This window comes from Panthera leo, chromosome C1 (genome assembly GCF_018350215.1).
Source record: "Panthera leo isolate Ple1 chromosome C1, P.leo_Ple1_pat1.1, whole genome shotgun sequence".
Classification (NCBI taxonomy): Eukaryota; Metazoa; Chordata; class Mammalia; order Carnivora; family Felidae; genus Panthera; species Panthera leo.
In genome coordinates this window covers 210000382-210025556 of record NC_056686.1, presented here as the reverse complement: position 1 = coordinate 210025556, position 25175 = coordinate 210000382, and positions in this window count along the sequence as shown.

The following is a 25175-nucleotide window of genomic DNA, read 5'->3' as shown; positions in this document are numbered from 1 at the left end:
AAGTTGGGTTATGGCTGGTTGTGAACCCTAGGCAAGCCAACTGGCTTCTGGATGTCTCAGATTCCTTTTTTTGTAAGGTTGAAGTAACAGGTTTCTTGTGGGAATCACTTAGCATAATACATATAGGTATACTACAAGAGCCAAAAACATGACAGCGATTTTAAAAACTGGTATTATTTATGAAAATCTCGTATCTCCACTCTTAGAGGTCTTGAGACTTTAACAATGTCTGACAAAGTTCTGAGATATCTATTGGGGACTATTTAGTGCACATTTTTAGCCAGCTATGAATTCATAGGTAATATCAATGAAGAACTTTGTTTTTCTTTCACTTTCTATTGATGGAATCAAGTTAGTCTATTTTTACATACATGCTATTGTATTGTAAATTGACTGATTTCCTTAAAATGACAGGTGTTTCAGTTCCCAGCATATACTAAAAATCAGGAAAATCAGAGATGAGAAGGAATTTCCGGTGAGAAGCTATCTCCAAGAGTGAACCAGGTGACGAGAAGGGCTGGGGTAAGAGGTCAGACACAGCAGACTCTGGTTGTTTTGAATGCAACAGATAGACTTGTCAAGGCATAATGGGTCCTTACAATTAATTTCATGGCATGTGGGTGATATCCAAACGTTGGGCATTCGTGGCTTATCAGCTTAAGCTGGAATTTGTTTTTAAGAAAGGATGAATAGAGCAGACCAAAAATAAAGAAAGACATGAAGATTTGAAAGCTAGAAACTCTAATTGCAAAAAGCAGGCAGCACCGTCTTCATACTCTGTGCGAACATCTGCAAGCATGTGGGGTGATGGAGAAGAGTGAGAGACAAGAAAATGACAGAAATGGAAGAGGATGGGAGCATGAGGAAATATAAGCAGAATCACCTTCTCCAAGAAGACCTAGTTTGGGAACTCTATGTCAGATGCTTTAAAAAAAAAAGACATTTTATTGAGGTATGATTGACATCCAAAAGTTGTACACATTTAATGTATTCAACTTGTTGAGTTTAGAGATAAACACAATTACCTGAAACCATCACCACTTATGCCATAGACAGATCACCTCCAAAGTTGGCCCCCCCATTCCTTTTTTTAAATTTTATATTTTAATGAAAAAAATTTCTTCTGTGGTAATTTTTTTTCTTAACAGAAGATCTATCCTCTTAGCAAAACTTTAAGTTTTCAGTGCAGTATCATTAATTACAGGTCCTGTGTTATACAGATGATTTCCAGAACTCATTCATCTTCATAACTGAAATTTTGTCCTCTTTGACCAACCCCTCTCCATGTTCCTCTCCCCCACCCCCTGGTAACCACTATTCTGCTCTCTGCTTCTGCGAGTTTGCCTATTTTAGATCTCATATAAGGGATATCCTGCAATATTTGTCCTTCTGTGTCTCATTTATTTCACTTAGCATAAAGTCCTCCAACTATATCCATGTTCTCTCAAATCACAGGAGTTCCTTCTCTGTTGTATTCTCCATACAAATACCCCCTTCAAGAATTCATCATTCTTGGGGCACCTGGGTGGCTCAGTCGGTTGAACATCTGACCTTGGTTCAGGTCATGATCTCACAGTCCATGAGTTTGAGCCCCGCGTCGGGCTCTGTGCTTTCAGCTCAGAGCCTGGAGCCTGCTTTGGATTCTGTGTCTCCCTCTCTCTCTGCCCCTCTCCTGCTCATGCTCTGTCTCTCTCTGTCTCAAAAATAAATTTAAAAAAAAAAAGGAAAAGGAAAGAATTCATCGTTCTCAAACATAGTGACACATTTTACTCTGGGAAGTGACTTTTTCCAGGAAAAAACATCCCTATTTAATGCTAATGTATCTACTGTTCCCCAGAAGCAGTGCTTGGCACCCCCAAACTTCCAGAAAAAAATGCAGAGATTCTGGGAACAGCTCTTAAAATTTTTGTTTCTACTCCCCGGTGATGAGATGAAAAAGCTACTCGGTACTAATTTATCTCCTGACACCACCCGTAATTAAATCAACTGCTGTTTAATTATATGCATGATGAAGGCACCCTTCTTGGGTATACCAAATCGGTTAAAAAGAATATCCCCAAACATTTTTTCAGTGAAGCATTGGGTAGCCACATCCCATGGGACCACAGTATAGCCCTGGATACAGGAATATAACCTCCCATCCACAGAATTAGAAAACGAGCACTCCGGAGGAGGGCCAGGCATAGAACAAAACTTTCTTGGCAGGGCTTTGATCAATTGCAAAGGAAACACATGCATAAGCACCTTGCAGAGACTGCCCAGAAGGAACAGTTTGAAAAGTTTTTAGGGAACAAATGATGGCACATAGCATTATATTATGATATCAACAGAAAATGTGCAAAATGTCATTGATGCTCTTGTCATTTACCAATGACGTTAGTTATTCATGCTACTCTTTATTGTTTTACTTGAGAGAATGTAAAACATTTATCGGATTTTGTAGATTGGCTCCTGTTCCCCATTCTCTTCCCCGTATCTTTTTCATCGAATTCCTGCACTCTTAGTTCTGCTGGTGTAGGGGAGGGAACCCAAGGTTAACAGCCACACAGAGACCACTGTGTTGGTAAAAACATCCTCCCTCCGGTCTTTTCCTCGTTGGCACAGCTAAGAGATTTTCTGAACAACATTTGCTGTGAAATCCAATCATTTTGTCTACGTCACTGTTTCAAAACGACTTTCACAGATGATAGTGGTGATTACAATAAGAAAGACTCTTTCAATTACTCCCTTTTTCCCTGGGATTTAATTCATTTACTCTGGCTGCCAAATATCAATGTTGAGTTGTGGCTTATAAAATCTTGGTAAACACGGAATTCAAGGGAACAGTCCTTTTATCTTTGCCTGGTTTCTGTATTTTAATCATCATCAAGGCTTTCTGACGGCCTTGGACACGCTGTATGAGGTTTGTAGAGGTTTGGCTTAACATGTTTGCAGGCATGCTTGGCTTCTTTGTACCACTTTTTAAAAAATGTTTATTTATTTCTGAGAGAGAAAGCGGGAGCAGGGGAAGGGCAGAGAGAGAGGGGGGGAAGAGGATCTAAAGTGGGCTCCCCACTGACAACAGAAAGCCTGACACGGGGCTTGAACTCATTAATCACAAGATCATGACTTGAGCCAAAGTTGGACACTTAAAAACGGAGACACTCAGGTGCCCCGTGTAACCACTTTTTAAAATAACAGATATAGATTCCATTTCAGCCATTAAAATTGTGCATTTTTATAAGAAACCTGTAGATTATAACCTATTTTGCTGTTTGAAAGAACCAGGCCACTGGAATGAGAAATAATCACAGGGCATCTCTTGGTTCCTAATGTTCTAAAACAGGTTCATTAAAAAGATCATTGTTACAATGGAATACTACTTGGCAATGAGAAAGAATGAAATATGTAGCAACGTGGATGGAACTGGAGAGTGTTATGCTAAGTGAAATAAGTCATACAGAGAAAGACAGATACCATATGTTTTCACGTCTGTGTGGATCCTGAGAAACTTAACAGAAGACCATGAGGGAGGGGAAGGAAGAAAAAAAAAAGGTTAGAGAGGGAAGGAGCCAAAACATAAGAGACTCTTAAAAAACTGAGAACAAACTGAGGGTTGATGGAGAGTGGGAGGGAGGGGATAGTGGGTGATGGGCATTGAGGAGGGCACCTGTTGGGATGAGCACTGGGTGTTGTATGGAAACCAATTTGACAATAAATTTCATATTTAAAAAAAAAAAATCATTGTTCTGTCCTTTTCATCAGGCCAGTAAACTTCAGTAAAGGGAGTGAACTCATCGTCTGATGAGTTCGGTCATAATGGGAAACTTGTGATGTGTTACAACCTTTCTTCAACTTTTATTATCCAGGAAGAGGTGATACTTACCTAAGGGTGGAGGTTCATTTAATTACCCTCATATTCCCATTGGGGCTGTTAGTTACTATGTTTCACATGTAGTTCTGAGATCAGCAGCAATCAAATTTAAAATACAAGTCAGTGTGAAAACTTCTTATCATGAAAAAGAAATATACTAATTAATGTCAAGGGCAAAACGTTCACTAATTCTGAGTGTGCTGTAAAGATAAAATACACCCGCATTCCTGTAGCTCCCACTCTTCTTCAACCATTTTGCCCATCCCTTACCTCTATTTCCTCTGGCAACCATCAATTTGTTCTCTGTATTTGTAGGTCTGATTCTGCTTCTTGTTTGTTTGTTGGTTTGGTTTTTTAGATTCCACATATAAATGAAATAAAATAGTAACTGTCTTTCCCTCTCTGACATTTCACTTAGCATAATAGCCTCTAGATCCATCCACAGTGTTGCAAAATGGCAAGATCTCCTCCCTTTTATGGCTGCATAATATTCCATCGTGTGTGTGTGTGTGTGTGTGTGTGTGTGTGTGTGTGTGTGTGTGTCTGTGCATGTCACATCTTTATCCAGTGAATAAGTCATGGGAATATAAGGTACAGCATAGGGAATATAATCAATGATATTGTAATGGTAACAGACGGTAGTCACACTTGTGGTGACTGTTAGTGTCAGGCGTTGGGCGGGGTAAAGATAGGAGTTAGAGTCAAAAAGAATTTTTTGCAATTTAAGGCTTTATTGGGAACTAAGGTTCCGGGCGAGGTTCCATGACTCAGGGAGTGAGAGGAGTCAGGGAAGTCGTGCCAGGTATGGTGGGGTAGGGTTTTTAAGCTGCAGCAGTTCTGGGTTTAGGTTCGGGTGGGTCTTTCTTTCGTGCCAGGTTGTGCTGTTGCTGGATGATTGGTTGACCTTCAGTTCGTTCTGGCCGCTGCTCGGGGCTCTCCGTTGGGTTGTGCTGGCGCTCGGTGATTGGTTGCCCTTCAGTTTCTTCCCGCGAGCTGGTGAGATGGCCGTCCCCTTCCAGGGACACCCTAACAGTGACAAAGCATTGTGTATGGAGATTTTGAATCACTGTGTTGTACACCTGAAACAAATATAAGATGCGTATCAACTATATTTAAAAAATTAAAATAAGAATATGTAAAACATGAAATGTACATACATATATACATACATACATGTGATGAAAGGCAGAAGATTTTATTGCTAGATAGCTTTCTGGTAACATGAACATAGCAATTGCCGTCATGGAATAAAACACAATGCTAATTCTTTTCATCTACTAAAATATCATGTATTGTAAATGTTAAACACATTTCGTGTTTTCTGGCATCTTAATTTTAAACAGACTTTTGATATTAGAAAAATACAAAAATGTCTCAAATTAAAAAAAATGAAGATACTTAACCAAGTCATTCCACAAATACATTCGATCTACATCCTAGATTTTGAATACTTTGTATAAAGATGGAAAGAATGCAGTATCTAATTAATAATTTTCCTTTATTACTATTTCATGTTGAAGTGACAATATTTTGGACATGTTTGTTTAAATAAAATGTATTTCTAAAATTAATTTCACCTTTTCTTTTTTGAATGTTGTAACTAGAACACTGAAAATCACTTGAACGGCTCATGTGATATTTCTGTGGGGCAGCTCTAGTTTTGATTGTTAGCTCATTTTAACCCATCTCAATCCAAAACTCATTGTGCCAAATGCCAAGGGCATCTTCGATGGCACACATGATGATGTTGGCTGGGTCAAGGCCGACGCTGGCTCAAGTATATCAGTATCCAGTGCTTAACAGACAGCTCTGTACCCTCAATGCACTTTCATCTGCCAGGGGAAGGAGAGACAAAGTTTCTTGTTTGATTCATTATTTAGTAGCTTATTTATTCAAGAAAACTACTCATGAAAATAAGTCTCACATAAAGTTATCCTGCTCTTGACTTTTTTCCCTAATGTTTTAAAATCATAAGACCTCAGTACACAGTGTTAAAATTTTATTATAACAAAGGGTACAGTGATTATACTAAAAATTTCTGGGATTTGGGGTAAGAAGACATGTCATAAGTGAGAATCACTGTCATCTGACTTTTTGCCTACAACTTTGGATGCTAGAAACAATTGGACAATTCCTTTTAAAATTCTTTCTTACTGTTTATTTATTATTTATTTTGAGAGAGAGAGAGAGAGCGTGCAGGAGAGAGGCAGAGAGAGAATCCCAAGTATCCTCTATGTGCTGTCAGCACAGAGCCCAACTCGGGGCTCGAACCCACAAACTGTGAAATCACGACCTGAGCCAAAATCAAGAGCCGGACACTTAACCGACTGAGCCACTAAGGTGCCCCCCCTTCTAAAATTCTTAAAGAAAATAATTTCTAGAGAAAAGTGTATCTCTAACATTAATTTTCAAGATTTAGAAATCAAAAACACATCATCTGCTCTTTGAGGGCGTAGAAATATTTGTTTCTATTTCACAAGGAAGTTACTTGCTAATAATAGATAATATACCAGGAAAAAGGAATAAATGTGATCCAAGCAACAGAAAGCATCCAACCCGGGATATCCAGTGGGGGAGACTCTGAAATGGTGTGATGATGGTTAGTGTCCAGATGGCAAAGAGTATCAATCCAAACTGGAACAGAGGAGAAAAGTCTATGAGAAGGAGTTCTCCAGGAATAAAGAGGAAGTAACGAAAAAATACAATAAAGACAATTTGTGGAATGCTGAGTATCAGTAACAAAAAGTATCTATGAGTATAAATTGAATATGAAGGGATATCTATTTTAGGGTTTGTAATATTTATGTCTATAATAGTATAATGTTTATTATCATCAGAGGCATCAAAAGTAACGATGATGTTCCTAGAGTCTTTTTATTTGATTAACTTAAACATGATTAATCTGTGCTCTTTACAATTGGAATTCAATAATATTGAACTGTAATCCAAAATGGTTTTGATGCCATTGTCTGCTAAATTTTTTAGAGCAATGAACTTTACTTTAAAAACAAAAAAAAAGATTCTATAGCTCCATGATAAAGAATAGGGCATATAAAAAAACTGGGGCGCCTGGGTGGCTCAGTCGGTTAAGCGTCCGACTTCAGCTCAGGTCATGATCTCAGGGTCCGTGAGTTCGAGCCCCACGTCGGGCTCTGTGCTGACAGCTCAGAGCCTGGAGCCTGCTTCCGATTCTGTGTCTCCCTCTCTCTCTGACCCTCCCCCGCTCATGCTCTGTCTCTCTCTGTCTCAAAAATAAATAAACATTAAAAAAATACATAAAAATAAAAAAAATAAAAAAACTGTACAGGGAGCTTAAAAATTCTACCACTCTAAAAATAAACATCATTCACACTAAGTAAACATCATTCAATCTCTATTGGTGGAGATAGATGACAGACGATAGTTAGCATAGATAGACTTAGATGTGTAGATAAAATGCTCTTATTAAAAATGGGGTCGTATATACAAAATTTTAAATTTATATATTTGTTTTTAATTACTTTTAATGTATAAAGACAACTACTGCGGTAGTAACCAAGTTGCTGAACTGGAGATAAATATCTGTTACTGCTAGGGGTCATTGTTCCCTTAATCATTGACCAAGGTTAAGATGTTTCATAGTTGAAAAACTGAATAGATTGAATGGGGACAATAGATTGTGCAGTGATTTAGGTGAGAGCGATGGTTTGTTCAAAGGTGATGTTGGTAGAATGGAAAGAAAGGCACGCATTAGATGTATCTTGGAGACAGATACACACCTGTAATGTACAGAAACCAGTAAGCCAGTAGCAGTCTAAAGGAGGAGTCTGGAGAAAGTCACCTAGGGAGTAGTCAGCTTCTTAAACGGTCAACAGACAATCCGCCAACGATGAATCTAGAACATACTGCAGAAAGAGAGAACGCGCCCTTGATGAAGTCTGAGGGGAAGATAGCACTGGAGTATTTATAGGGGTTTAGATGCTGAGCTCCGATGCTTTAAGGCACAGCGGTCAAGCTTGGGAAACTGATCAGACGTGAGTAGCGGTTGTGATATAACAGTTTAGGACACAGAGAGTGAGGGTCTTGAAAAGATTCTTGATAAGTATACCGTGATTGATAAGCGAGTTGTTTGTGTAAGTGAACAGTACATTATCCCCCATAAATTGATTAGTGGGGATTTTCCAAAGCAAACAGCATTTTTTTTTTTTTCCTGGGCGAACAACTATCTTGATGACTTGGGTAGTTTTATCTAAGTTTTTTTTCCAAGCAATATAAGGTCTCGGTTCTCAAGAGAATCTGTGGAAGGATGAGAAAAAAGTGTAGCTGGAACTGATCCCATGGAAACACGGAAGATATGAGAAGAGGCTTCAGCAAGAAAACTAACAAAGAGGCAGGAAAGAAGTCAGGAGGGTTTAATATCTCAGAAGCCGATGGAAGGAGTTGTTGAACAGCGTGAAGAGGAAAATGAAAAATTTCCATCGGAGTTAAAACGTGGAAATCCTTGGCAATCTGAGGGAGAACCTTTAAAAGGAAGGCAGATTAAATGAAATTGAGGAATGGATCACTGAAGAAGTGAAGCCACTGTTTGAACTCCTGTGGGAATCTAACAGTTTCGAAGTAATTTTTCCAGAGATTTTACCTCTCCCCAGTTTTGAACAATTGAATCAATTAAATGGAACTGATGTAAATAATATTCGATGGAAACTAAAAACAGCAATTATAAAAAGATACCCAATGACAGTAACCATTGCTATTTTCTCCCACAATAAGAAGGAGATGCCAGGGAAAAAAATAAAGGAAAACTAGCATAAAGCAATACACTAGATACATTTTGCCCAGGAGAAAATATTCATAGAAACAGATTCACCAGCAGAACATCATCAAGGAACAGGTTCTCCAAGAGGGGGTGCTGCTGAAGGCACCCACCTTAGTCAGGCTTCTGCACGTCAGTGATGCTAATGTATTCTGAGGCAAACCTCGATAAAAACAACAGTGAGTATAGGGGTGTCTGGGTGGCTCAGTTGGCTAAGCCTCCGACTTCAGCCCAGGTCATGATCTCATGGTTCGTGGGTTCAAACCCCACATCGGGCCCTGTGCTGACAGCTCAGAGCCTGGAGCCTGCTTCGGATTCTGTGTCTCCCTGTCTCTTTGCCCCTCCCCTACCTGTGCTCTCTCTCTCTCTCTCTCTTTCAAGAATAAATAAATCTTAAAAATTTTTAAAAATAACAGTGTGTATTAAATATGTATATATACATTCTCACCTTTCAAAGTTTATGATTTTCCTTTGATCCTTTCTGTTTTTCCCATGTTGTTTGCTTGCTATTTTTTATTACAATTTTTTTAAGCTTATTGACTTAGAGAGAGAGAGTGAGAGTGTCCAAGTGGGGAGGAACAGAGAGAGGGGGAGAGAAAGACCTCCGGCAGGCTCCTCGCCACCAGCCCAAAGCCTGATGCGGGACTCAAACTCATGAATTGTGGGATCATAACCCGAGCCCAAATCAGGCGTTTAACCAACTGAGCCCCCCGGGGCGCCCTAATGTTGCTTGCCTCTGATGCTGTCAGCCCTTCAGTACACAGAGCGGGGATCCTTTTGAGATGCAACTTTCCTGTTAAAGGGCAGAGCGCCTCAGTCAGTACACCTGGTCTGCCATTGAGTACTTAACTACACTATGTGTTTCTCAGGAAAGCCGAATCCTTTCTTTGCTGTCTTCCCAATTTCCTGGTTTTCTAATTCTTGCCTGAATAAATCTGGTCCATAATACTGTCCACCGGTCATGTAATTTCTGTGTCAGCCCCAGCCCTGTGTTGAGAAGAAATCCTTTCATCAGATGCTGTGTAACGTCTTTCTGTGCTTTGCAGAGCTCGGTGGCTGGTTTGGGAGATGGGGGGTGTGAAGAAATAAATTATACACAAGTAGACAAATGCCGTCACAAACTTGTAGGAGCAGCTCAATCTCTTCATCTCATTTTCTGTCTTCCTATATATCTTCTTCCTAAGAAGGTCATGCACTGTACCTGCATCCTTCATCAGTATACCCCCATCACCAATATACCCCCATCATCAACATACCCCCATCAAATTGCCAGGCACACGCTAGGTCCTCAATTAATAGTGACTGAATAGCCAGGGGCGCCTGGGTGGCTCAGTTGGTTGAGCATCTGACTTCAGCTCAGGTCATAGTCTCGTGGTTCGTGAGTTCAAGCCCCATATTCGGCTCTTTGTTGACAGCTCAGAGCTTGGAGCCTGCTTCGGATTCTGTCTCTGTCTCTCTCTACCTGTCTCCTGCTTGCACTCTCTCTCTCTCTCTCTCTCTCTCTCAAAAATAAACATCAAAAAAAAATTTTTAAATGGTGATTGAATAGCTAAAGAGGGGTGTGATGAAAGCAGTTGGTGATTAAAGCATACCACAGGCATCTAGACCACAGGACCTCACTATGGTCCTGGCATGTGGGTTCCTAAATCTCAGAGCCAGTAACAGGGCATCATGTCAGATTTTGCTTATGCTTCCCATCTCTCTGCATTTCCCTTCTGCTGTCTCTCTCTGACTCTAGCTAAAGAAAGTTCTCTGCTTTGAAGGGCACATGTGAGTAGGTAAGGCAAAATGATCTCCCTATTAAGGTCTGTAACCTTAATTAGACCTGCAACGTCCTGTTAGCCGTGTAACATAGCATATCCCAAGTTCTGGAAATTAGCGAATGGACATTTTTGTGGGGCCAGCAGTGTGCCTACCACACACATGACCAAAAGTGTGAGATGTTGCTAGAGTCTGTGATAGTTCGCATGGCATTGAGACATTGAGAAGCACTGGGAGGACATTAACAAGTGCCCTGGGCACAGTCACTCAACATCACTAGTTACGTTCCATTTTAGCTTTGCAACAAAAGGAAGATGTTCTGATCTCATTTTTTATTCACCAAATATTACTTATCTAAGCTATTTTATTTGTCTGAAATCCATCACTGTTAGCTTAATAACAGACATCAAAACCAACTTACCTATAAAATATAACTTCCCTGCTTCAATGGTTCTGTTATTTTGTTATTAGAGAGTGCCTACCTTTTAAAGAGGAATTTTGAATTATTCAGTGTTTAATTCCTTACATTAGTATATGGAAAACCATAACTGGCTAATAATTGATAAGCTCAACTCTCTACCACGCTCTTTGGCCTTCAAAATTAATGACAAAGCTATGCCTCTAAGTAATGAATTACTGGCCAAAACAAGGTGAAATCCTGGAAATAAACAGCAGTGTTCTTCATCCAATACACAAGACGCGTTAGCGTGTAACAGGGGTTTGAACCATTGCATCTGAAAAGTGACTAAATAACGTGGCCAAAATCTAGTGGCATTGTTTAGTCCAAATAAAATATCTACACAAGCAAATTCAAGCGAGTGGTTATACAATTATCCCCCCACCTACACACCAAGAAATCTCTTCGGATGTGGTCATAGCCGATGAAAATAAAGTAGGGTGTAAACATCACACCAAGGATGCCAGCTTCCCTACGTGGAAGGAGAAATGGCGGCGGAATCCCTTCTCTTCATGGGTTTTGCGACAATGCTTGGCATGTCAATCACATTTACTCTTCTCTTCAAATAAATGCTCTGCCCTTCCCCGGCTCTTATTTCCATCTTAAGGAAATATATTTCCCAGGCTCTTTTGCTCTGTGGTTCCTAGATACATTTAGCCAGTGAGAGTCATCGGAGGGGGATATAAAGGCGGAAGAAGAGGAGAAGCCTCCCTTTGCTTTCTTTGGCTTATCCTTTGCAGCCCTGGATACTTTCTATCATCAGATAGACTTGCTCCCAGTGGTCCTGGCCCCTGGCTCTGCCCAGCTTCATCTTCCTTTCTTCTTCTTTTTCATACTTAGGACAATGAAAGAAACTTCAAGCCAAGGTGCTAAAATATTCATTATATTCAATTCATTCAATGTAGACCAAGGCTTACACTTGAGGTTAAAATTTGCCATTGATGCCCGTTGCCACTCCAGAATTATCTAAACTGTGCTACCTTTATTAATAAAGAACAATCAGACACATCCTGCTGCTCAGAATAATTTTGATGCCTAGTTTTAGATAGTTAATGTGTGGCTAATGGGCTCTCAATAAGTTTGGTGTGAAAACATATGAAAAGCCAGCACGCTTGACTTTTAAGTCTATTACCATTTCAAATGTTCATACCTTGACCTGATGCATACCAACAGGGCATAAATCTTTCATTTGCTCCTCTATAAATAACCAGACTGTCATTTAAAGTCACTTCTATTCACTCAGTCTGTTTTACACAGGAAAAAATCCAGGCAGCTGTTGATGAGCTTTTTTCAGAGTATCCTACAGAAAAAAAAAAAAAGTGACACTTGAAAAATCAATGTGTTACCCTCTATTTGATCCCATGGTTTAGCAGGATCTATGCTAGACTAACAAAAGGCATGTTCAAAGTCAGTAAAATGTCAAACACCTTTCTATTCAGCTTGCGTTAATTTTTCCTCAATAAATTCTATCCGTCTAAATTGTCTAGTTTGGAAATTACGGTTTGGAGACCTAGCACATTTTTATGAAAGTTCACATCTATTTACAAAGAGTATGTGGTATAGAATACAGTAAGTCTCTTTCAAATTATTACTTATAGAGTTGCCTTTGCAGTTAAATATTTTCCTTCTTTTAGTGTCTGCTTATTTATTTTGAGAGAAAGAGAGAGAGACAGAGAGGGGCACAAGTGAGTGCAAGCAGGAAAGGGGCAGGAGGGAGAGAGAATCCCAAGCAGACTCCGGTGCTGTCAGCTTGGAGTCCAATGTGGGTTCAGTCCTGCGAACTATGAGATCATGACCTGAGCCAGAATCAAGAGCCAGACGCTTAACCGACCAAGCCACCCAGGTGCCCCTACAAGTAAATACTTTCATATCACTTTGGATGTACTGAACCTCAAAGTGTTGTTGAGTTTACTGAGGATTAACAGTCATAAAATTATAATGCCCAGTTTGGGAATGTGTGTATTCCCCTCTTAAAAGAAACTCCAAAAATCACATTGAACTTGTCAGTGTTCTCAAAGTGGACACACACTTATGGAAATGAATGTATCAGTTTCCTTTCACTGTTGTAACCAATTATAGTGCTTTAAACAGCACAAATTTATTATATGGGAGTCCTGGCAGTCAGAAGCTGCGATTGGTTGCACTGGGCAAGGTGCTGGCAGGGCTGTGTTTTTTTCTGGACGTTCTAGGGGAGAAAAGTGGGGTTTTTTTTGTTTTTTGTTTTGTTTTGTTTTGTTTTGCTTCTCGGGACCCTAGAACCTACCAGCATCCCTTGGCTCCTGGCCTCCTTTCATCTTCAGAGCCTGCAATGGCCATTCAGTCTTTCTCACACTGCATCACTCCGACCCCAATGCCTCTTCCCCTCTCTTCCATTTTTCAAGGGCAGTTGTGATTACATTAAGCTCAAGGGAAAATCCAGGATATTCTCTTTAATCTTAAAATCAGGGATAAGTAAACTTAATTCCACCTGTAACCTTAATTCCAATTGCCATATATGTCATGACATAGTCATAGGATCCTGGCATTAAGACCAAGAATATCTAAGGGCCATCATTCTGCCTAGTGGGCAACCGCTAGCTATCCCCAAATTAGCAGCTCAGCATTTGTCACGTAGTTTTTAAAATTCGTGGTCAATTTCTTTATCAAGATATCATAATCAGATATGTTTAGATTTAGAGATATATTTCAAGATCTATCTCAAGATAAGACTATTTTAGGAAACATTTTTTTTTTCAGGTGGTCATATACTCTTTTATGTTACTAAGAAACTGCCTGGGAGCAAACAAAAATTATTATTATATGCATTTTTCTCTAATATGCTATTGATTTCTTGGGCAAGAATCATCTTAGGTAAGTTTTACTTACGAAGTTAAACTGTATGACTTTCAGCCTTGAAGATTTCCTGTTTCCCTTTAACTCAACACATGCTTTCCTACCTAAGTAATTTGAAGGATGCAAATACTCCTTTGTGCTTATGATGTTGTTCTACAATAATTTTCCAAAATCAAATGTAAAAGGGAAGGAAAGAATACAAATTACTAGGAAAAAAAACACAGAAGAACACATCAGAACTGAATCATATTGTATAGTAAAGATTTTTAAAAGCCCTTAAAATGCAATACCATAAAAATATAGTAGAAACAGCACCAAACACATCTCTATGGCAATGAACGGAAACATGCTAACTTCACTTATGGAAAGAATTTCAAATTAGAACAAAAGTCAAAATCTAATGAAAACTGAATGCAAGAGGCATAGCTAATATAAATCAATTCATGATGATGGAAAATAAAAAGATGAACAAAGTTATACAACGTAAAAGCCTGTGGTTATGGTTACGATATCTGACAAAGCAGAATGCAAGGAAAAAATCATCAAACGACGCAGAGAAGATTTATGTAAAGCATGTAGTTTGAAATGATGGCCAGACGTCTTGAAATATCTGCATGTCAAATAAGAGAGCACCTATAGCCAAGAACCAAGGGAGAAGAATGGAAATCCCTTCTAACCTGAGTGTTTTCTCCTTTGTCAGTGTTCTTTCTCACCTTCTCTGCTTTGTCCTCTGTGTTTGCTTTCCAAGAGGCTGGTTGTGCCTATTGGTGGGATAGGGGTCATTTTTTTTTAAGTTTATTTATTTAATTTGAGAGAGAGAGTGAGCTCGAACTGGGGAGGGACAGAGAGGGAGAATCCCAAGCAGGTTCTGTACAGTCATCATGGATAACCCAGAGCTTGAATCCACAAACTGTGAGGTCATGACTTGAGCCCAATCAAGAGTCAGGTGCTTAACCTGCTGAGCCACCCAAACGCCCCGGGATAGGTGCCATTTTAAGCTCCTTTTGGACTCAGTTTCTGAACATGAATCTCGCACAGTGACTCACCAGAATGCTTCTCCAGTACAGACTCCGCTGTATCAGTTCATGAAATATATTCCCCATAAATGTATAGACCGCAGAACAAGCAGAGACTGACAGAATATGGTGGAAAATCTCAATTATATGTTCAGTTCGCTTTGATTTGTGTTAAGTGCTGTGCCCTTCCATTCACACTTTTAATACTGATGGTGCTAATTTCAAAACAGTATTAATCACTATAAGTGAAGTTTAAGAATATAAAACAATATTTTTAAAAACCTACGCATCTGCTTTGTTGAACTCTGTCTTAGTTTCCATCTTTTGATGTCTTCAATATACATCAAGGCATTTGCATAAAGATTGTAAATTGCTCTCTGATAATTGCAAGAACGGCCATGTTCCCTTATTTTTCTAAATTAAAAAAAGAGATCCTTATTTGGCAAGGTTGATGATAATGCTATTGTTACATGTTCTTTGGGGATTCCCCTCCCTCCTTCCATTAATCACCCAAAAGGACTTATGGCCTATGTGTATATTGGTTAAGAAAAGTGGCACTGGAAAAGAAGAGAAAACAGAAACTGATTTTATTCCTATACTATCGCCAGCAATAGTGAGAAAAGCACAGTCTGGATACTTATCTCTATTAGAACAAAGAACAGGAAAGTTTTTCAGAGCTGGGGTGGGACGGGGGAGAGGGGGCCCTAAAGCCATCTGTGTTTGCTAATTTGCTTTACCCAAAGGAAAAGCAAATTCTTCCCTTATTCACAAGACAGGAGGTAGATTTACAACTTGGAGGAAAGCTCCCACTGAACGAGGCTCCCTTCCTATCACAGAGACTGAGAGGTAAGGGCTCTATTTTCCCAGATGATTACATTTCAAAGTGATGGCTCTTAGATCCTTGAGAAACACAGTTCTGGAATGTAAAACTGGCAAAAGGCTTTTAAAATTTTTTTCAAATTAAAAATAATGTACATCTCAAAGGGACAAAGAGTTTAACGATTATAAGTTCTCTAAGGTAAATGCTGTAAGAAAAGAGAAGGAGGGACCCCCAGATTCTGTAAGGGCTGAGCATAGAGGTGGGGGTCAATGGAGCACTGCCATGCTCAGGGTTCATTCCAGATCCTACCAGACTTCAGAGCAGCCCAGGACTGTGTGGCTTCTCTGCCCTTCTTGTGAGAGGGAAGGGGCTCAGTCCTTCCTTTTTTGGCTGGCAGGGGTACAGTAGCAAAAAAAGAGATATCACCAATTAATTTCTCAAAGGTTCCTGTGTTATAGAACACAGCATATACACAAATACTGAACAGTTGAATTGCAAACAGGCACTAAGAGATCCTGGAAGACCTTAGGCGACAAATCTGTTCACCTCACTCATCACTGCCTGATCCCTTCGTGTTGTCAGCGTAAGGATGAAAACTTGGAAGACAAATGCTCATACTCACAGTCTTCATAGAGCCAAAATCTCTATGAAATTCCTGAGGAGAAGCAGGAATTCTTTCTTCACTTGCCCTGGCTTCCTGAAGGGGGCAGAACACATCCCCCCCAAATATGCCTCTTTGGCATGTCAAAAAGAAAGCAACAGGCCTAAAACAGTGTCCCTTCTGCTAGGGCTTAATACCCAATCTAATTACAGTTTCAACTTTCCCTAGAAATGTAGTTTTCTGGTCAGCATCAGACAGGTTATTAGTCTTAGGGGTTCTATTCATTCCATCCTCCCCAAAGGAACATGGGATAATTCTCCTCATAAGACCCCCTGGACTTTTCCTAAGGGAGAGTGACCTTTCCTGGAATAATCCTTTCTTTTCTTTTGCTGATAACTTCCTTGCCCCACTCCCCTTCCTATAAAAACTTTCCATTTTGTACAACTCCTCAGCACTTGCTAGATGGGATTCTGCCAGATTCATCAGTTACTTAAACCAATGTTGGTTTATCCATGTTGGTTGAATATTTATTCTTTTTTTGAATTTTTTTTAACATTTTATTTATTTTTGAGACAGAGAGAGACACAGCATGAACAGGGGAGGGTCAGCGAGAGGGAGACACAGAATCCGAAACAGGCTCCAGGCTCTGAGCTGTCAGCACAGAGCCCCACGCAGGGCTCGGACTCACAAACCACGAGATCATGACCCGAGCCGAAGTCGGCCGCTTAACCGACTGAGCCACCCAGGCGCCCCGAATATTTATTCTTTAATAGGCATAGGATTAGTTTAGGCTGATTTTTTAAAAAGTTTATTTATTTATTTGGAGAGAGAGGGAGAGTGAGAGCAGGGGAGGGGCAGAGAGAGAGGGAGAGAGAATCCCAAGCAGGTTCTGCTGGGATGTGGGGCCCAATCTCACTCACTCTGATATGACTCAAGATCAAGAGTCAGAAGCTCAACTGAATGAGCCACCAAGGTGCCCCTAGGATGATTGTTTTTAAGACACAGTAGACACAAGGAAGGCTCTAAAAACCAGGTAGAAGTTACCTTTCTGTAAGAGACATTTCCATTTATGAGGGAACTCTCCATTTGTAAGGGTGTCTCCCTTGATATCAAGGAAAAGGAGAATGACTAAATCTCTAGAAAGTCTTACCAATGAAGAAGGCAGAGACTTAAATCTGCACAACCTTACCCTCCTTCACTGCGCTTTTCCTGAAGATCTCCCGTACCCATTTCCCCACCCCTAGCATTTTGTTATTAGGTGAAGATGATATTTAAAGTGGTGGCTTGGATCATCTCAGGGAGCCACTCATTTTTGTAAATATCGCCTATGCATGAAGGAGGTATATATGTTATTAAATGTCTGTTTATTTTTGTCTGGTCGATCTGTCTTTTATTACGAGAGTGTCTCAGCCAAGAGCCTAGAAGAGTAGAGGGAAAATTACTTTTCCTCCCCCACACTCCTCCCAGCTAGTCAGCACTTCCGTCATCCTCCCTAAGGGCAGTGAGCCCCCTGCTTTCTTGGTATGGTCCATTATGGTCATTTCACTTCCACAATCCTGAGAAGCCATCTTCGGGGTGACTGCTGTTGTCCGTTGCTCTCGAGAACAGTCTTGAGGAGAAATACCCATGAATTCTCTCCAGTGTTTGGGGGATAAAATTAGCCTGTTCCCTGAGAGTTGCTATTTTTCATAGCCTTTGCTGGACTATTTTTTGATTCCCTGGGTGGACAGTGCCCTTCCTGGTCTCAGACTTCGGTAGACTCTACAATCTGAATTCAGTAGTAAGCGTCAATTTGCAGTGTCATTGTGGTCTAATTCTTTCCTTTTATCAAGCAGGGAAAGAACGCCCAGGCTGGTTGTCAGGGAGCGCCACGAAGAATCACAGTCAGATCAAAGAGGAGGAACTTGGATTTACTCGGTTAACTAGCAAACTAGCAAACTACAGACCATCCAGAGGGAAGCAGTCACTGTTTTCCGAAGACAGGTTTTTACAGATTAGGTTCCTTTCTGATTGTACCGCAACACCCTCTTTCTTTCATAAAAACAACACTGCATTTTGAGTCAGAAAAGTAAATTTTTGTAGTCAGAAAGTATACAAGAGTTTCAAAACACGCCATTTTTGAAATAAAATTTGAAAATCGTAAAAAAAGTTTTTATAGAACTCGAGTGGAGAAATGAGTGCACCATTTAAATGTTCAATTTCTTCCAGCAGCCACGAGCTAGTCAACATGTTTGTACCTTTCACAGGCTTCAAACTGCACAGTATTTTTAGAGCAGGTGAAGGCTAAAAGGAGAAAGACAAGTTTCTCCCACTGGCAGATGACATTTTTGATTACTCTGATCTCTCAAATTGTGTGAAGTGCATACTAAATATTTTTATTATTGTTTAAGTTAACGAGTAGGGAAACGAGAGTGAGTATTCAATTTTAAATCTGTGTCCTAATTCAGATGAATAGTTTTCAATTCGTTGGATGGCAGAATGAGAGAAGGTATGTTTAAAATTATTTTAATTATAAAACCTTGCGTATTCAGGGTACGTATTAACTTAATATCTTTATTTAATTGTAGGCTTAGCTGCTGAATGAGTATGGACCTCAGCTTAAAATGCAGGGACCAGATCTTGTTGGTGCTTGTTGATTAATACTAGATGTCAGCTACAGTTTTTACCTATCTCGGTTGGTGGTAATTGTGAGCCAAGGTGAAGGAGGGCGATAGACCAAAATGCCTGTAATCAAAGTGGCTTAGAAAGTGTTACTAGAGTTAGCAGTTCTGGGTCGAACTTGGCAATGGCCTTGGAACTTTTTTCAAGCTGAGAGCATTTAAGCACCAATGCCACAGGACAAGACAGCATGGTGACACAAGACAGCACTGGGGCCCTCTGGCAGCTCTCCAGAAAGTCCAATGGGATTCCCAATATTTAACTGCACTGAGGTAGCTTCATAGGAAAACAACGGAGAAAACATGGCGGGACAGCGGGCGTCTGGAAGCCCTGCATGCTTCCCGAGTCCCGGGATGGTTCTCATTTGCTGAAGAAGATAAACAGGAATTCTTTGATATAAAGCTTCAGTGATTGATTAAGCAACACGTTCTGTGGGTTGTCTTCTGATTGAAAAGTAATACATGTACATTATTGGGAATTTGGAAAAGATTCCATATTTTATATATATATATATATATATATATATATATATATATATGTTGTTAAATATCATAATTAAAACCTCACTAAGTCCTGAAATGCTGTAAGGATTTGGGAATTGTTAATCTCCCTTTTTTTTCTTAGCTCAGCTCTGGTATGAACTTCTCTTTACAACAGGGATCCAAATAGCACCTCATTTCCTTATTTTTATTTCGTAACCAAACTGAGGTCCCATTCCCCCAAATGGGAAGAAGTTTCCCTAAAGACATGGCTGTGGAGGGCCTCTGTCCTCCATTCCCTCTCTGCTCCACGTGGCCACTCGCAAACCATGCTCTGGCATCCTTCTCAGAAGCTCCTAACCTCATGCCGTCAGCCTTACCAGGCATGTGCCCCCCTTATAACTATCCTACTGACATGCGGTGGCCTTCCTTCCTTGTTGGCAGGTATTAGCTTCTGTCACATAATAGGCCCTTCTCTCGGGCCCTTCCATCTTCTCTCTTCTAAGGACCTCGGATCTTTTGCTTCCCAGTCTGGCACTCCCACAGTCACACCCCAGAAACCTTACCGCCACCTACCTGTACTGCCTCTGCTCTGCGATCGCGCCCCTATTTCCCTATTCAATTCTTCTGGTACCTCAATGTCAACAAGTCTTTGCTCACCACGGGGCCCCAGGAGCCATTGGCTCCCTCACCTTTTCACCGTCCGCCCCTCCTATCATGTCATACTCCTTCATTCGGCCTACATTCCAACCGTCTACCCGTCTGCTCATTTATGGCTTCCTTCCTTCGGCAAATGTTTACCCATTTATTAAATGGCTCTGTAGAGCAGAGACAGACCAGAGGGGGAAGGTAGCAGAAAGAACCAGTCTAGGGGCTGAAGACAGATGGGTGAAATACAAATATCCCTGTTCCGAGCTTGCATTCAAAAAGATAAATCAACAGGATAAATGAGGCGGCAAGACCAAAAATGTATACTCAGGGGGGTGGAGTCCGATGGGGAAAATGACACAGAGATACGGAATGTGTCAGGAGGGGCGGATGTTGGACAGAGAAGCCAGGAAATGCGCATAGCATTTGGGTGAAGAAGACTTGGAGGAGGGGTGGGGGAAGGAGGGAGTCCCCAAGGGTATCAGGTCCAGGGAACAGCCACTGCCGAGGCCCCGGGGAAGGAGCAGGCCTAGTATTTAAGGCATATCGTGGAGGCCACGGTGTCTGCAGCGGACAGAGCAGGAGGGAGGGCAGTAGGGAGGGAGGACGTTTCGGTTTACAGGGTGGGGGCAGAAGTGATGGCAGAGTCCATTTTTATATCGCCACCTTGAGTTCACGCTCAGCCCCCCGTCCCTCTTTCTCATTCTCCTACTCACTTGACTCTGCCACCGCGTTGGTCAAACACAGCTTGTCTACACCCCTTGCAGTTGTGCCCCTGAGCTCCACCGTACTGATGCGTTCCTCCATAGTGACTGGCTCACCTTAAGGTCGTGGGAACTCACCGCAAGTGAGTTCTTAATGCCGCCAACACCTCCCTCCCCTCCGCACATACGCCCCACGTGCACACATACCACGTGTCTCACCACCCAAACACACACACACACACACACACACACACACACAGACAGTTAATTTCCTTAGCTCGTTTACTCTGCCCTACTCAGAGGACATTCAATACCTTTTGTCGCCTTAAACCAAACCCTTCCTCTTGGGGGGTAGAAAGAGAATCCTGAGTCCACGAGCACGGGAGCGAGAGCAAGTCGCTGTGGCGGTAGGTGCCTGTGGGATTTTCTTCTGATTTCTGCACTCTTGTCCATCAGCTAAAAAGCAAGGTTGTCATCTGAGAACAAATATGGGAGAGGAGAAGAGGGGTGGAGGTGACCAACCCCAGAAGCTACGTTGCTATCACTTTTCATTTTTTTTAATGTTGATTTATTTTTGAGAGAGACAGAGAGACAGGGAGACACAGCGTGAGCAGGGGAGGGGCAGAGAGGGAGGGAGACACAGAATCCGAAGCAGGCTCCAGGCTCCGAGCTGTCAGCACAGAGCCCCATGCGGGGCTTGAACCCACGAACCGTGAGATCACGACCTGAGCTGAAGTTGGACACGACCGACGGAGCCACCCAGGCTCCCCTCCATCCTATAACTTTTAAATTCCTGTCAAAACACGCACACACAGTGTGTGTTTTCCTCTCTCTTCTACAGGAAAAGAGCACGATTGCTTACCGCAAAACACCCAGCCATCAGTAACAGAATGTTCTTTAGCCCCCAGGGGTTGTAGTGGAGGAAATAAACACCTTCCACTAATTCCAGATGAGTCAACTCTCCAACAAGAGAGGCTGTGATGAGGGAGCACGCGTGGTGGTTGGTGTTTGTGGCACAGGGACTTTTGATTCAGTCCTCCCTGGGGTACTACTGTGCCCCCTCACTTCAAACTGCATGGATTTAAGCAAGTCATATCCCTCTCTGAGATACAAGATTTCCATCTAAGAAACGGGAATAATCTCACATAGTTTTTGGTAAGGACTAAACAAGATAACCTCTGTAAATATGTTACCAAAGTGCGGGACACTGGGGGAACATTCGAGAACGGCGCTCAGCAGGAACACATTCCTCAAAGCACAGGCTCAGAATGGCAATTAAAAAAAATGTCAGCTGAGATTTCTACAACTCCACTCTGTTTTAAGGCTCCATTTGCCTGATGGCAGCAAATATGTTTCATTAGCTCAGTGTAAACTCATCCATTCTGAGCTCAGTGGATTTCCCCTCCTTCTTCTCCCTGGAGAGATGATTCTCTGCTATAGACTTAGGGAAGACTCCAGCCCATTTGCACTGGTGAATTTCCCTGCTGACTTGTGATGCCCAGCCCCCTTTCATATGCCTATTGGCCATTTGTACGTCCTCTTTGGAGAAATACCTATTCATTTTTCTCAATACACTAAGCTTTCCCGTAACTTAAGAGCCCTGGGTGAGCATTCCTTCTTTGAGGAAGACTCCCTCCAATCTTTGCAAAGCTGCACATCCAGCTAGGTTTCTACGCAGGGCTGTTCATTCAGCTCTCGGCCAGTATATCCCTTCTTCAGAAAGCCTTCTCTGGACGCTTCAATCTAAGGTAACCACTCACATACTTTGCATCTCATCCCAGCATTTAATTCTCTGGCCATATTTTCTTGCTCACATGTTTAGTCTGTCCCACTTAATCATAATGTGTGCCATAGCAAAGTGCAGGGACATGTTCCGTTTTCATTATTCAATCCCATCACAAAAAAATGTGTCTCTCTCTAGCTAAGTATTTAATTAACATGTCCTTAAGTATATGAATGAATGAAATTCCCATCCAGATAAGCAATGTGAAATTAACCAACCACAAGTAATGTGCACGTGGAACATTTGATTGACTATAATTAATAAAATAATTTGTAGAGTTATTGTCACGTTGACAAGGAGGAGTATTTCCTTGTTTTGATATGCATTTCTTTTATTAACAGTCTAAGTTTGCCTGTGCTTTGTTATTTCTATGTGCTTTTTTGTGAATTACCTATTTTTCCCTCTGATAATTGTTTTACCATGATGCCAATCATTTTTAAATTGTAAGATATTTATATGCTAAGCCTATAAATTATTTCCAATATTTGTAAATATTTCTTTACTAAGTTATCATACTTGTCTTTTTTTAACATGAAATTTATTGTCAAATTGGTTTCCATCCATACTTGTCTTAATTCTATAATGACATTTGTTTGACACAGAATTTTGTGATTTAAGGATTTAAAAAAATTCCACCTTTTCTTTATAGTGTTGGTTTATTCATTTAACAGTTACACAATGATTTTCAAAAAGTCATATATTTCCAACATTTTTCTTCCCATAAGAAATCTGATGGACCTCTTCATTCATTCAAATGTTTCTTAGTTGACCCTCCAAAATGTTGTTTCATCTGACTCATATAGGACCTCCACATTTAATTTTTATTCAATTATTTATTCAAGATGGAGTAAAAAACAGCTTTAGGGGCACCTGGGTGACTCAATCAATGGAACATTTGACTTGATTTCGGCTCAGGTCATGGTCCCGGGGTCATGGGGTCAAGCCCCCCGTCTGGCTCCACAATGAGTATGGAGCCTGCTTAAAATTCTGTCTCTGCTCCTCCCCTGTTCTCTCTCTCCCAAATAAATAAATAAATAAATAAATAAGTACAGCTTTACATAAAATGACTCGGGAATAGTAAAAAAAAAAAAAAAAAAAAAAAGCTAAAGAGGTCTCATTATTGGGACATTTTGTAAAACCTTAGAATGTGAGGCATCTTCAAGGCAAAGTAAGTTTGTACAATTATAAAACATTACCATGAAAGAAGACTAACCTGTATATAATAGTACCACACAAGCTTTTGCACAGATTCCCTGAAATGCCCTTCTGGAAATGACACCCACAGTGAGTGACCAGGGCAATGCATTTTCCCCGATTCAAAGCTGATCTCCTTCTAGGCCTAATGGGCAAACCTCTGTGCCTACGGTGTTACTGTGGTTTAAGAAGCATAACACCGGCTAAGCAAGTTGCATGGGATCTAGCAAGCAGTGAGAACTTAACAAATGTTAGTTCTTAAATTAAAGAAGCTTCTCTGGTGCATAATTAAGGTACAGGAGATTGCCGAATAATACTTCATTAAAAAATAAAAATTAAAGAAAAAAGACACAGAAGAATTAGGATGTTGGAAAATAATTTTTCTTTAGGAGTGATTTTTTTCTCCTCTACAACTTTACTGCTTAAAATGACTACATTTTTAAAATTATTTATTTATTTATTTTAGAGAAAGAGAGCAAGATCGAATGGGGGAGGGACACACAGAGAGGGAGAGAGAGGGAATCCCAAGCAGGCTCCACACTGTCCATGCAGAGCCCAACGTAGGGCTCGAACCCACAAATTGTGAGATCGTGACCTGAGCTAAAATCAAGAGTTGGATGCTTAACTGACTGAGCCACTCAGGCATCACTAAAAGCATGCCTTGTTTTTTTTGTTTTTTGTTTTTTTTTTTTAATTTTTGATGTTTATTTAGTTTTAAGAGAGAGAGAGAGAGAGAGAGAGACAGAGTGCAAACAGGGGAGAGCCAGAGAGAGAGGGAGACACAGAATTGGAAGCAGGCCACAGGCTGTGAGCTGTCAGCACAAAGCCGGACATGGGGCTCGAACTCATAAACTGTGAGACCATGACCTGAGTCGAAGTTGGACGTTTAACCAACTGAGCCACCTAGGCCCCCTTGCCTTGTTTTTTAAAAATGTTTATTTATTTATTTCGAAAGAGAGAGAGCATGCACGTGGGCAGGGGAGGGGCAGAGAGAGAGAGAGAGAGAGAGAGAGAATGTCCACTATCAGTGCAGAGTGCAACATCGGGCTCGATCTCCAGAACCAGGAGATCATGACCTGAGCCAAACTAAGAGTTGGACGCTTAACCGAGTGAGCCACCCAGACGCCCCAAGCACGCCTTGTTTTAAAATGATATTTTATTGTCATGTCAGTGCCCTGGGGCTGCTATAACAAATTACTACAAACTTGGTGACTTAAAACAACAGAATTAAAATCAGCATCACTGGGCCAAGTTAAGGTGTAGCTGAGCCATGCACCCCAGGAGGCTATAGGGCAGAATTTGTTCCTTGCCTTTTCCAGCCTCGGGTGGCTGCTGGCTTTCCTTAGTTTGTAGCCGTATTACTCTATTCATCACAGCTGGCATCTTCCAACCTCCCCCTGACCCATCTTCACATTTCCTTCTCTGTGTACGGGTGATCAGTCTCCCCCTGGCCTCTACGTATAAGGATACTTGTGATTGCATTAAGGGCCCACAGGGCAATCCAGGATAATCTCCCAATGTCAAGATCCTTAATCACATCTGTAGTCTTTGCTCTACCGAGTTAATATTCCAGGGAT